This window comes from Bos indicus, chromosome X (genome assembly GCF_029378745.1).
Source record: "Bos indicus isolate NIAB-ARS_2022 breed Sahiwal x Tharparkar chromosome X, NIAB-ARS_B.indTharparkar_mat_pri_1.0, whole genome shotgun sequence".
In the NCBI taxonomy this organism is placed as follows: domain Eukaryota; kingdom Metazoa; phylum Chordata; class Mammalia; order Artiodactyla; family Bovidae; genus Bos; species Bos indicus.
The window spans coordinates 39,142,737-39,156,399 of NC_091789.1; positions in this window are offsets into that span (position 1 = coordinate 39,142,737).

A 13,663-nucleotide genomic window follows, 5' to 3' on the forward strand; every position below is an offset into this window, starting at 1 on the left:
GGCTGGGAACTGGGCTTGGAAGAAGCTGGGCAGAGGGCAGGCATGGGCACCCAAGACGGGGTATTTTCCATGAGGCACTGAGCTGCGGTTGGCTTCCTGCCTCTGCTCTGATCTGATCTCCGATAGGCTTAGCTTCCTGCCGGCTCTGATCTGACCTCTGATAGGCCTGGCCTGTGCCTTCACTCAGCACCCTCCCCTCCCCCCCACCCCCAAGTTCCCAAACTCTTCGGCCAGCTGCAATTAAGGACCCTAGGGTTCCATGCTGATCCCTGGGATGAGAATGACCACACTGAAGTAAGAAGGGGATAGAGCTATTTCAGTGTGCTCCTGCTAAGCGCAGAGTCATGGGCTCAGTCTCCATTTCTCATAGTATATTCATTACTATTATTCCACTACATCCCATTTACTGACCATTGCCTTAGACCTGCCACTGTTCTCAGCACATGTCGAGTCTTGGCATACTTACTTTTCACACCAACCAGTGAGGTCAACTGTGGAACACATCAACCAACTCAAGGAATGTGTCCAGGAAGCAAGGCTGGGAAGAGTGTCTTTGTCTCTTTAGCTCATTGTGTCCACAAGTTACCCCCTTCTCCAAGAGAGGGGCCCAAGGGGCAGGGGGGCAATTGAGCAACCAGGGGTGCTATATGGAGCAGTTCGCCTGCATTCACCCACCTGCTCTTCAGCACATCACTCTACGTCAGCACCAGTATTGCTCCCATTTCCCAAATGAAGAAACTGAGCTTCACACTGGTCAAATGACTGACACAAGATCACCCAGAAGGTGAATGGTAGAGCTGGGATTTGCACTTGTTTCTGTATGACTGCCATATGCACAAATGGAGGAATAAGAGAGGACTGTGGGCAGAGCGAGTCACAGGGGAAGCACTGGCAGGCAGATTCTTTACCTCTGAGCCACCAGGGAAGCCCTAAGTCAACAATACTCCAATATAAATTACTTAAAAGAAAGTGAAAGTTGCTCAGTCATGTCTGACTCTTTGCAACCCCATGGACTATATACAGTCCATGGAATTCTCCAGGCCAGAATACTGGAGTGGGTATTCTCCAGGGGATCTTCCCAACCCAGGTTTCCCACATTGCAGGTGGATTCTTTACCAGCTGAGCCACAAGGGAAATGTAATTAAAAGACACTTGCTCTTTGGAAGAAAAACTATGACCAACCTAGACAGCATATTAAAAAGCAGAGACATTACTTTGCCAACAAAGGTCTGTCTAGTCAAAGCAATGGTTTTTCCAGTAGTCATGTATGGATGTGAGAGTTGGACTATAAAGAAAGCTGAGCACCGAAGAATGGATGCTTTTGAACCGTGGTGTTGGGGAAGACTCTAGAGAGTCCCTTGGCCTGCAAGGAGATCAAACCCAAGGGAAATCAGCCCTGAATATTCATTGAAAGGACTGATGCTGAGGCTGAAACTCCAATACTTTGGCCACCTGATGTGAAGAACTGACTCATTGGAAAAGACCCTGATGCTGGGAAAGATTGAGGGCGGGAGGAGAAGGGGATGCCAGAGGATGAGATGGTTAGATGGCATCACCGATTCGATGGACATGAGTTTGAGCAAGCTCTGGGAGTTGGCGATGGACAGGGAGGCCTGGCCTGCTGCAGTCCACGGGATTGCAAAGAGTCGGACATGACTGAGCAACTGAACTGCACTGAACTGAAAAAAAAAAAAAAAAAAAGTGGGCCTGAAAGCTGATCGCCAGCTACTGTCCCAGCCATTCCCTCAGCTCTGGGCCATCTTTTAGACAGACTGAATGTGCTCTTTTTTCATTCTCCCCTCTTATTTGTTTAGAAGCACTGTAGTTCCCATTTCAACATGACTCCTTAACAAGTCTAAAGTTAGTCTGGCGATTTTAACCTGTGGCCACAAGCTCTTTGAAGCTCATCTCTTCAAGAGGTGTGAGCCGGACTTGGTGACTCATTTCTAATGAATAAAAAGAGACAGAAGGGATAACAGGCAACTTTGGGGAGCAGGTCATGAAAAGTACTGCTTCTTGCTTCCCATTCTCTTCCAGGGTTGCTCTGTCTGAAAGTCAGACACCATGTTGTTTGAGGTTCTCCTCATCGGGCCTGGCCACCCTCTGCTCCCTCTTGTGCTATCACTCTGCCAACCTGCCCTTCACCCATACGACATCCCCACCTCTCAGTTCCTTGACCTTATCTCTAAAGACCTTCTTGGCCTCACCTCAGCCTCTCCATCTCACAGTTGTGCCTCATCACCACCCACAGAATTGCTCTGAGGTGTTAAGTTCCAAATGCCACCTCTCTGGGCATGACCTTCAATCTTCCCTTCTCATTCTCTAGCTTCCACCCTTCTACCACCCCTGCATCTGAGCTGAGCTCCAAGTTTTCCAGTCCCTTGACCCCTGCTGCTGCTACTGCTAAGTCGCTTCAGTCGTGTCCGACTCTGTGCGACCCCATAGACGACAGCCCACCAGGCTCCCCTGTCCCTGGGATTCTCCAGGAAAGAGCACTGGAGTGGGTTGCCATTTCCTTCTCCAATGCATGAAAGTGAAAAGTGAAAGTGAAGTCTTTCAGTTGTGCAACCCCATGGACTGCCGCCTACCAGGCTTCTCCGTCCATGGGGTTTTCCAGGCAAGAGTACTGGAGTGGGGTGCCATTGCCTTCTCCACTTGACCCCTGCACCCAATCTATTGGATCCCATTTGACTTTTTTCTCCCTTCCATATCCCACCTCAGCTTTTTAGCAGATCTCTTCACGCTCAAGTTTCTGCCTTGAGGGAGGATTCCTGTAAGAATGACGAAGGCCATTGTGTCAGTCAGAGGTTTTCTAGAGAAACAGAACCAATAGGATGTGTATGAGTGTGTGTGTGTGTGGAAAGAGATTTATTAGAAGGAATTGGTTCCTGTAAGTATGGAGCCTGAGAAGTTTCAAAATCTACAGTTGACAAGCTGGAGGCCTGACCGTGTAAATTCCAGCCCATGTGCAGGAAAACACCCATGTCCCAGCTCCTGCAATCTGGCCAGAGAGTCCGCCTCGCTCAGCCTCTTTGTTCTATTCTGATCTTCAATTGATTGGATGAGGTCCACTCACCTTACGGAGGGCAATCGACCTCATTCAATCTACTTATTCAAATATAGATCTCATGCACAAACACCCTCACCGACATGCCCAGAATGATGTTTGACCACATGTCTGGGCATCCCGTTGCCCAGTCAAGTTGACACATAAAATTAACCATGACGAGGTTGACCTCAGACATATGGATAGGTCCCCAGGCAAAACCCGACACCTGAGCTTTGGGGAATCTGAACCAGATTTTTAAGCAGCTCTGTGGACCAGGTTTTCTGATCTATATGCCTAGCCTCCCACCCCTGAGCTGCTATTATGGTGACTCAGCACCTGCAGCTCCTACCACCACCAGCCAACAATATAACCTCTGCTCTGTGGCTGTCTTCTTCATCCCTTTGCTTCTCCCTAATCTTAGTTTCTGCTCCCCATTGGCTTCGACTGCTTCATGAAAGTCACATGTGACCTTTCCTCTGCATGTCTTTTGGCCTCTAATCTCACTGCAGTTCAAGTACCTACAAGAAAGGAGCTTATTGGCCCAAATCCTCACTATCCTTATTTGGGAAGAACCTTCATCCCAGGTAACCTGATAGGCAACTAACTAGTCTATACAGACTGGTTGTTCTTGGCCAGTGCTTGCTCCTGATCCAAGCAGCTAAGGCTAAAGTTGGGATGGGCTATTTGATATATAGTCTGGTCATCTGCTATGGACTGAATTTTGTGTCCCCCTCCCCCCACAATTCATATGTTGAACCCCCAGCCTCCCATGTGACTATATTTGGAGATGGGGCCTCTGAGAAAATAATTAAGTTTGAATGAGGTCATAGGGGTGGGGCCCTGATCTGATAGGATTAGTGTCCTTATAAGATGACACATCAGACCCCACAGTCACCTGTCCCCATGCCCTCTCTCTCTCTCTGCTATGTAAGAACTCAGTGAGAAGACAACCATCTACAAGCCAGGAAGAGAGTTGTCAAAAACAGCAGCTATGTGTAAATCACTGGCTGGAGATGCTCCCACAGCAGGGAGCTATGTCTTTGGAGGCATCTTGTTGGGCCTGTCCAGTCTAACCACACCTAAGTCACCTAGTCTCTTGTTTTCCCTATAAACCCCCAGGTTTTGAACAGAATTGCCTATTTGACTTTGCTCCCCACCAACAGGCTGCAGAGAGTGCTACTGGATGAAACCAAGCCAGTGTGTAGACAGATCACTAGGGACTCACGGGCTCCAAACAAGCTGGCTGGTGGGCACCATAGCCCTGTCACACACCCACTGCCAACCTTACTCTGTTTCCATTCAGTGGCTCCTCCAGACTTTTTCCACATACTGTGGACTTGGAAACAAAGGGGACAGATTAAACACATGCATTTACTTTCTCTCCCCACCCCCCCGCCGAAGCCCCATGATAATGACAGTAAATGATTTTTTAAAAGCAAAAATTCCAAGGGCAAAAATAATAGGAGATGAAATAGCAGCAACAAAGTTATGATAGCAGAGCAGTAACCACTGTAGCAGATCCAAGAAAGCCAAGGCAGTGGGGACGACTGAGCACCAGCTGAATTCACAGGACAGAGCTCACGCAGGCTTAGAACTCAGTAGAAATGGGGGTGGGGAGGGGAATGAAACTGTACAAGAGTCAGTTGGATGCCATCGTCCATCCCAGAAGAAAAATAACTTCATTCTTTGGGAATGATGAAAGCATGAGTGTCTCAATTAGAAAACACCAGGAACAGCTGAGCGATTACCATGTTGAAAACAAGGAGACTGTTTATTTACTACTGAACATGGGGTCATCTGGGCCTTCTCAATGACTCAGTTCTTCAAGTGCTGACAACCAGCCACAACTATCAGACTAAAGGTCTTTCTCTGGACCATTTGAACATTCCACAAGAAAGGGACCCCAGAGAGTAACATTGGGATTCCCCTCAAAAACAGCCCAGGTACTTCACCCTACCATGGGGCTCATATTGACAAGCCTGCCTCTTGCAATAAGCTCTTTAGTATCCCATCCTTAAATATGAGACGACAACCAAGGCTCACTAAACATCTGAGAATGCCTCCAACATGAAAGCATGAAAAATAAAGATCAAAACGAAGAGGAAAACAACTGATGGGAAACAGGATTGTGAGGAATAAGAAATATTTTCTTAAAAACTTCTTAACTTCCTCAGGGAGATAATAAGATGAATATCCATGAGAGGAGAACAGAAGCCATAAAAAGGAACATTCAGAGAACCAAAGAGAGATTTCTGCAGTTGCCGAAATTCCAAAGTCAATAGATGGCTATTTTGCTGCTGTCTGGGAACAGAGTCATAGGTTTTTTTCTTTGAAGCCTATCAGGGATCTGAAATCACAACAACAAAAGTGGGCCAAAATCTGAAAAATGACAAGTCCTTCCCAGGAAAAAGACCCATCGCTGCTTTTATCCTGGACAGCAGCTGCAGCAGGAGGAGAAGGAAGCTGCCAGACACTAGTGTGAGCAGAAAACAGAGGAACTTTTGATAAATTTTTTAAACGTTGAGTATGGGATGATGTGACAGTTTGAATTCCTAGGAACCTTAGACATAGAGTTTGCATTCACCCACCAACCCTTTGCCATGACCTTCACCAACAAAGTTTGCAGACAGGGCAGCTAGGCTGAGGGAAACCACACTCCAGACCTTCCAGTGCTAGTTGGTGGCTGGTAAGGGGCAAAAGAGCTAAGAGAGAGCCTCCCCAGGTCGAAGGGACAAGGATGTTGAGATCCTAAGTCAGGATAAGGAGGACTGAGAGATACCTTCCAGGCCACCGCCTAAGTCTCCCACTGAGACTTAGGGTGAATAAAAACCCAAAGCAGAAGGCTGCTATGGCAGAAGACTGAAAGCACATGCTCATGGACCTACTGGAGTCTCAGATCACAAGTCCTGCTACAGAGAAGGCTCTGATCCTACCTTGAAATCATTTTTATTTTCTTTTTGGCCATGCCCTGAGGCACTGGCAGCTTGGAGTCTTAACCACTGGACCACCAGGGAAGTCCTTACTTGAAATCTTTGAAGATCACGGAGAACAGAATCTACCTAAAGCAACAAGAAATCGCAGATGTAGCTCAACTACAGAGCAAATTGACTCAGAACCAACATCCAACACACACACACACACACACACACACACATTCACACACACATGCATAGTCTAACAGAAGAGGAGGCATGTCTTTTGGGGGACATAAATATGTTTCTGCTTCGTTTTATAATTGGAGTATAATTGCTTTACAATGCTGTGTTAGTTTCTGCTGTACAACAGAGTAAATCAGCTATTCAGTTCAGTTCAGTTGCTCAGTCATGTCCAACCCCCTGCGACCCCATGGACTGCAGCATGCCAGGCTTCTCTGTCCTTTATCAACTCCCGGAGCTCGCTCAAACTCATGTCCATTGAGCTGGTGATGCCATCCAACCATCTTATCCTCTGTCATCCCCTTCTCCTCCTGCCTTCATTCTTTCCCAGCATCAGGGTCTTTTCCAATGAGTCAGTTCTTTGCATCAGGTGGGCAAAGTATAGGAGCTTCAGCTTCCAATGAATATTCCGAACTGATTTCCTTAAGATTGACTGGTTGGATCTCCTTGCAGTCCAAGGGACTCTCAGGAGTCTTCTCCAACACCACTGTTCAAAAGCATCAATTCTTCAGCATTCAGCTTTCTTTATGGTCCAACTCTCACATCCATACAGGACTGCTGGAAAAACTATAGCTTTGACTAGACAGACCTTTGTTGGCAAAGTAATGTCTCTGCTTTTTAATATGCTGTCTAGATTTGTCATAGCTTTTCTTCCAAGGAGCAAGCATCTTTTAATTTCATGGCTGCAGTCACCATCTGCAGTGATTTTGGAGCCCAAGAAAATAAAGTCTGTCACTGTTTTCATTGTTTCCCCATCTATTTGCCATGAAATGATGGGACCGGATGCCATGATCTTCCTTTTTGGAATATTGAGTTTTAAGCCAGCTTTTTCACTCTCCTCTTTCACTTTTATCAAGAGGCTCTTTAGTTCCTCTTCACTTTCTGCCATAAGGGTGATGGCATCTGCATATCTAAGGTTATTGATATTTCTCCCTGTGATCTTGATTCCAGCTTGTGCTTCATCCAGTCTGGCATTTCTCATGATGTACTCTGCATATAAGTTAAATAAGCAGGGTGACAATATACAGCCTTGATGTACTCCTTTCCCAATTTTGAACCAGTCCATTGTCCCATGTCTGGTTCTAACTGTTGCTTCTTGACCTGCATACAGACTTCTCAGGAGGCAGGTAAGGTGGTCTGGTATTCTCATCTCTTGAAGAATTTCCCACAGTTTATTGTGATCCACACAGTCAAAGGCTTTGGCATAGTCAATAAAGCAGAAGTAGATGTTTTTCTGGAATTCTCTTGCTTTTTCTATAATCCAACGGATGTTGGCAATCTGATCTCTGGTTCCTCTGCCTTTTCTAAATCCATCTTGAACATCTCGAAGTTCTCAGTTCACGTACTGTTGAAGCCTGGCTTGGAAAATTTTGAGCATTACTTGGCTAGCATGTGAGATGAGTACAATCGTGCGGTAGTTTGAACATTCTTTGGCATTGCTTTTCTTTGGGATTGGAATGAAAACTGACCTTTTGCACTCCTGCGGCCATTGCTGAGTTTTCCAAATTTGCTGGCACATTGAGTGGAGCACTTTCACAGCGTCATCTTTTAGGATTTGAAATAGCTCAGCTGGAATTCCATCACCTCCACTAGCTTTGTTCTTAGTGATGCTTCCTAAGGCCCACTTGACTTCACACTCCAGGATGTCTGGCTCTAGGTGAATGATTACACCATTGTGGTTATCTGGGTCATTAGGATCTTTTTTTTGTACAGTTCTTCTGTGTGTTCTTGCCACCTCTTCCTAATATCTTCTGCTTCTGTTAGGTCCATACCATTTCTGTCCTTTACTGTGCCCATCTTTGCATGATATGTTCCCTTGGTATCTCTAATTTTCTTGAAGAGATCTCTAGTCCTTCCCATTCTATTGTTCTCCTCTATTTCTTTACATTGCTCACTTAGGAAGCCTTTCTTATCTCTCCTTGCTATTCTTTGGAACTCTGCATTTATATCTTTCCTTTTCTCCTTTGCCTTTTGTTTCTCTTCTATTTTCAGCTATTTGTAAGGCCTCCTCAGACAACCATTTTGCCTTTTTGCATTTCTTTTTCTTGGGGATGGTCTTGATCACTGCCTCCTGTACAATGTTGCAAACTGTCCATAGTTCTTCAAGCACTCTATTGGATCTAATCCCTTGAATCTATTTGTCACTTCCACTGTATAATCGTAAGGGATTTGATTTAGGTCATACCTGCTTCCCTGGTGGCTCAGACAGTAAAGAGGCTACCTGTAGTGCGGGAGACTCTGGTTTGATCCCTGGGTCGGGAAGATCCCCGGGAGGAGGAAATGGCAACCCACTCCAGTATCCTTGCCTGGAAAATTCCATGGATAGAGGAGCCTGGCAGGCTACAGTCCATGGGGTTGCAAAGAGTCAAACTCGACTGAGTGACTTCACTTACTTCTTTACTTTCTTTCTGAATGGTCTAGTGGTTTTCCCTACTTTCTTCAATTTACATCTGGATTTTGCAACAAGGAGTTCATGATCTGAGCCACAGTCAGCTCCCAGTCTTGTTTTGTTGACTGTATAGAGCTTCTCCATCTTCGGCTGCAAAGAATATAATCAATCTGATTTTGGTATTGATCATCTGGTGATGTCAATGTGTAGAGTCATCTTTTGTGTTGTTGGAAGAGAGTGTTTGCTATGACCAGTCCGTTTTCTTTGCAAAACTCTGTTAGCCTTTGCCCTGCTTCATTTTGTACTCCAAGGCCAAACTTGCCTGTTACTCCAGGTATCTCTTGACTTCCTCCTTTTGCAGTCCAGTCCCCTATGATGAAAAGGATATCTTTTTTGGTGTGTTAGTTCTAGAAGGTGTTGTATATTTTCATAGAACCATTCAACTTCAGCTTCTTCAGCGTTACTGGTCAGGGTATAGACTTGGAGTACTGTAATAGTGAATGGTTTGCCTTGGAGAAGAACAGAGATCATTCTGTCGTTTTTGGGATTGCATCCAAGTACTGTGTTTTGGACTCTTTTGTTGACTATGAGGGCTACTGCATCTCTTCTAAGGGATTATTGCCCACAGTAGTAGATACAATGATCATCTGAATTAAATTCACCGATTCTGGTCCATTTTAGTTCACTGATTCCTAAAATTGTCAATGTTCACTCTTGCCATCTCCTGTTTGATCACTTCCAATTTACTTTTATTCATGGACCTATCATTCCAGGTTCCTATGCAATATTGCTCTTTACAGCATGGAACTTTACTTCTATCACCAGTCTCACCACAACTGGGTGTTGTTTTCTCTTTGGCTCAGCCTCTTCGTTCTTTCTGAAGTTATTTCTCCACTGATCTCCAGTAGCATATTGGGCACCTACTGACCTGGGGTGTTCATCTTTTACTGTCCTATATTTTTGCCTTTTCATACTGTTCATGGGATTCTCAAGGCAAGAATATTGAAGCGGTTTGCCATTCCCTTCTCCAGTGTAGCATATTTTGTCAGAACTCTCCACCATGACCCGTCCATCTTGGGTGGCCTTACGCGACATGGCTCATAGTTTCATTGAGTTAGACAAGGTTGTGATCCAAGTGATCAGGTTAGTTTTTAGTAATTGTGGTTTCCATTCTGTCAGCTATATGTGTGCATAAATCCCCTCCCTCTAGGACCTCCCTCCTACCCCACCCCCATCCCACCGCTTTAGGTCATCACAGAGCGGTGAGCTGAGCTCCCTGTGTTGTACAGAGGCTTCCCACTAGCTGTCTGTTTCTACATGGTAGTGTATATATGTTCATCACAATCTCCCAATTCATCCCACCCTCCCCATCTCCCCCTGTGTCCACATGTCTACATCTGTGTCTCTACCTGTGCCTTGCAAATAGGTTCATCAGCAGCATTTTTCTAGATTCCATATATATGTGTTAATATATGATATTTGTTTTTCTCTTTCAGACTTACCTCACTCTGTATGACAGATTCTAGGTCCATCCACATCTTCAGAAATGACCCAACGTTGTTCCTTTTTATGGCTAATATTCCATTGTATATATGTACTACATCTTCTTTATCCATTCATCTCTCAATAAACATTTAGATTGTCTCTATGTCCTGCCAGGCTCCTCTGTCCATGGAATTCTCCAGGCAAGAATACTGGAGTAGGTTGCCATTCCCTTCTCCAGGGTATCTTCCTGACTCAGAGATTGAACCTGGGTCTCCTGCATTGCAGGCAGGTTCTTTACCATGTGAGCCACCAGGGAAGCCCTTCTATGTCCTGGCTATTGTCAATAGTGCTTCAGTGAACACTGGGGAGCATGTGTCTTTTTGAATTATGGTTTTCTCAGGGTATAGGGCATAAATGTTATTTATTATACTCCCTACTGTTCTATTACATACAATGTCTGGCATTCAATTCTTTTTAAAAAAGATACATGTAGAAAAGCAAGGAAATAGGAACCATCATCAAAAGAAAAGAATTAATGAAACCAGACTCATAGATGGCCTGGAGGTTATAATTACCAGACAGAGGGTTTAACATAATAATGTATTTATCATAATTCCAATACCCCTTAGGCACTTCATAGTCAAACTGCTAAAAAACAAAATTTATTTAAAACTTTGAAAGCAGCCAGAGAAGAAAAGACAAACTATATCCAGAGGAATACTAAGAATGACAGCAGACCCCTAATCTAAAAACAAATGGAAGCCAGAGAGTAATGAAACAACACCTTCAAATGCTAGGGAAAAAAGAAAAAAAATTAATCTGGAATTCTATATCCAGAAAATATATCCTACAAAAATTAAGACAAAATAAAGTTGCATCCCCAAATGGAAGATAAGTTATATCAGACTGAAGAAAGGAATGAAAAAGACCAGAAAGAGTTAAAATATGACTATTTACTCTTTGAAGTAAAAATAATAACAATGGAAGGTAGAGTTATCTTTTTGTATGTTGTGTGTGAAAATAATTATATAACAACCAGAACACAAAAGTTGGGACTGAAGGAATTGGAATACTGTTCTAACAGTCTTACATTGTTTATAAAGTAGTAGAATTATTTTTTTGAGAGTAGAGTGTGCTAAACCAAAGAAACAAATGGTAGTCTCTAGAGCAACAATTTTTAAAATAACACCAAAGATTTAGCACTACCAAGGCAATAAAGAAGATGAAATACTGAAAAAATCCAGTTTGTCCTCTCCCCCGAAGAAGGGGGGAGAAAAGGAGAAAAAGAAGAAAAAAGGATGGAACAAATAGAAATCAAACATTGACATGATCGACCCAAAGATATCAATAATTTTGGTAAAATATCAATGGACCAAATGTACTAAAACTATTCCTGTTACTGCTGTTTTGTAACAAATTGCTCCCAAATTTAGTGTTTCTATTTTTTAAATTAATTAATTACTTTTAATTGGATGCTAATTACTTTACAATATTGTAGTGGTTTTTGCCATATATTGACATGAATCAGCCATGGGTGTACATGTGTTCCCCTTCCTGAACCTCCCTCCCACCTCCCTCCCCTAGTGTTTTTAAATAGTTAAAATCATTTTCTTATTGTGCATGGTTTCTGTGAGTCATGTATATGGGACAGGCATTCCTCAAAAAGCTAAACAAAGGAGGACCATATTATCCAGTGATTCCACAGTTTTTATTTTATTTTTTTCACAGTTTAAAAAAAAAAAAAAGGATGTGAGAAGCGCTCAACTGGGCAGTTCTGACTGAAGGTCTTTCACGCGGTTGTCATTAGACAGTGGCTTCAGCTGCGGCAGCTTAGAGCTGGTCAGGTACCTTTCTTTCCATCTTCATGTCGTCTCAGAGCGTTTTCATGTGGTCTCTCCATCAAGGGCTACCTTGGGCCTCTTCATAGCATGGCAGCTTCAGGGCACTTGGACTGATCACGTGGTAGCTAAAGGCTGCATTGCCTTTCCTGATCTAGCCTCGGAAATCAAGCAGCACCACTTTTACCATATCATCTTGATTAGAAGTAAGTCACAAGTCTGCCCAGATTATAGGGAGAGGGTTAAATCCCACCTCTTGATGGGAAAATGGAAAGGTTCCAGAAGAGCATGTGGGACGGGAAATATTGTTGCGGCTACCTTTGAAAAACACAATCTGCCACACACACCAGTTAAAAGGCAGGGAACATCAGGCTAGATAAAATAGCTCTGTGCTATTTACATGCACAAAGACACAGAGAAGTTGCAAGTAAAAGGACAGGAAAAGATACACCATGCAAAACACTGAACATAAAAAAGTCGGTATAGCTACATTAACATCAGATAGAGTAGACTTCAAGACAAGGAATATTACCTGAGGTAAAGAGGAATATTTCATAATGGAAAAAGGACAAATCATCAAGAAGATATAATCATTTTAAATATGTAAGCACGCTATAACAGAGTTATACATGAAAAAAAAATGGACAGCACCAAACTGATCTGAAAACAGACAAATTTAAAAACATTGTTGGAGACTTACCTATTCCTTTCTCAGTAACTGACAGAATAAATAGTAAAAAAATCGTTAAGCTAAAGAAGATTTGAACCACAGTAACCTAACTGATATTTATGGACGACTACACCTGACAACAAGAGGATACACATTCTTCTCAAATACATAGACAACTTGCTGGGCAATAGAGCAAGCCTCAATAAGTCACACAGGATAGAAATCACACAAAGCACGACTTCTGATCACAAGAAAATTTCTATTTGGAAATGAAAAAAATATATGCTTCTAAGTAACCCATAGATGGAAGGAGAAATCACAAGTTAAAGTAGAAAATATTTGTAATTGAATAAAACTAAAGATATGACATATCATAAACTGGGAATTCAATTAAATAAGTGATGAGAGGAAAATGTGCAACATTAACTATTTATATTAGAAAAGGAGAAAAGTCCCAAATCAATTTTGTTCTTTCTCTTATGACTTACTTTCTGTAGAGGAATTTTTAAAAATTGTTAAATAGTTGAACTTAATGAATTTAAGTGAAATAATACAGAGAGACAAATGATCTCACTTATACATAGAATCCAAAAAAGTGGAACACGTAGTAACAGAGAATGGTGAGTACTAAAGATTGTGGGCCAGCTGAAATGGGAAGATGTTGGAAAAGGGTACACATTTTCAGTTATAAGTTCAATAAGTTCTGGAGACCTAATGTATGGCATGATAGTATACTCGAACTCTGATAAGAGAGTAGATCTCAAGGGTTCTCACCACCACCAAAAAAATTTTTTTAAATTTTAAAAGGGTGGGGTGATGAATATGTACATCAAAATATCACTCAGTATACTGAGTTTACAAGGTAAGCATTATCTTTATACCAAAACTGAAAACATTACATGAAGAGCAAACTACAGAGCCGTATCACTCATGAACACACATGATGTAAAAGTACTAATCAAAATTTTAGCATTTCAGTGGTTAGGACTCATGCTCTCACTGCCAAGATCCTAGGTTCAATCCTTGGTCAGGGAACTAAGATCTTACAAGCTGTGAGGCATAATTTTTTTTTACAAT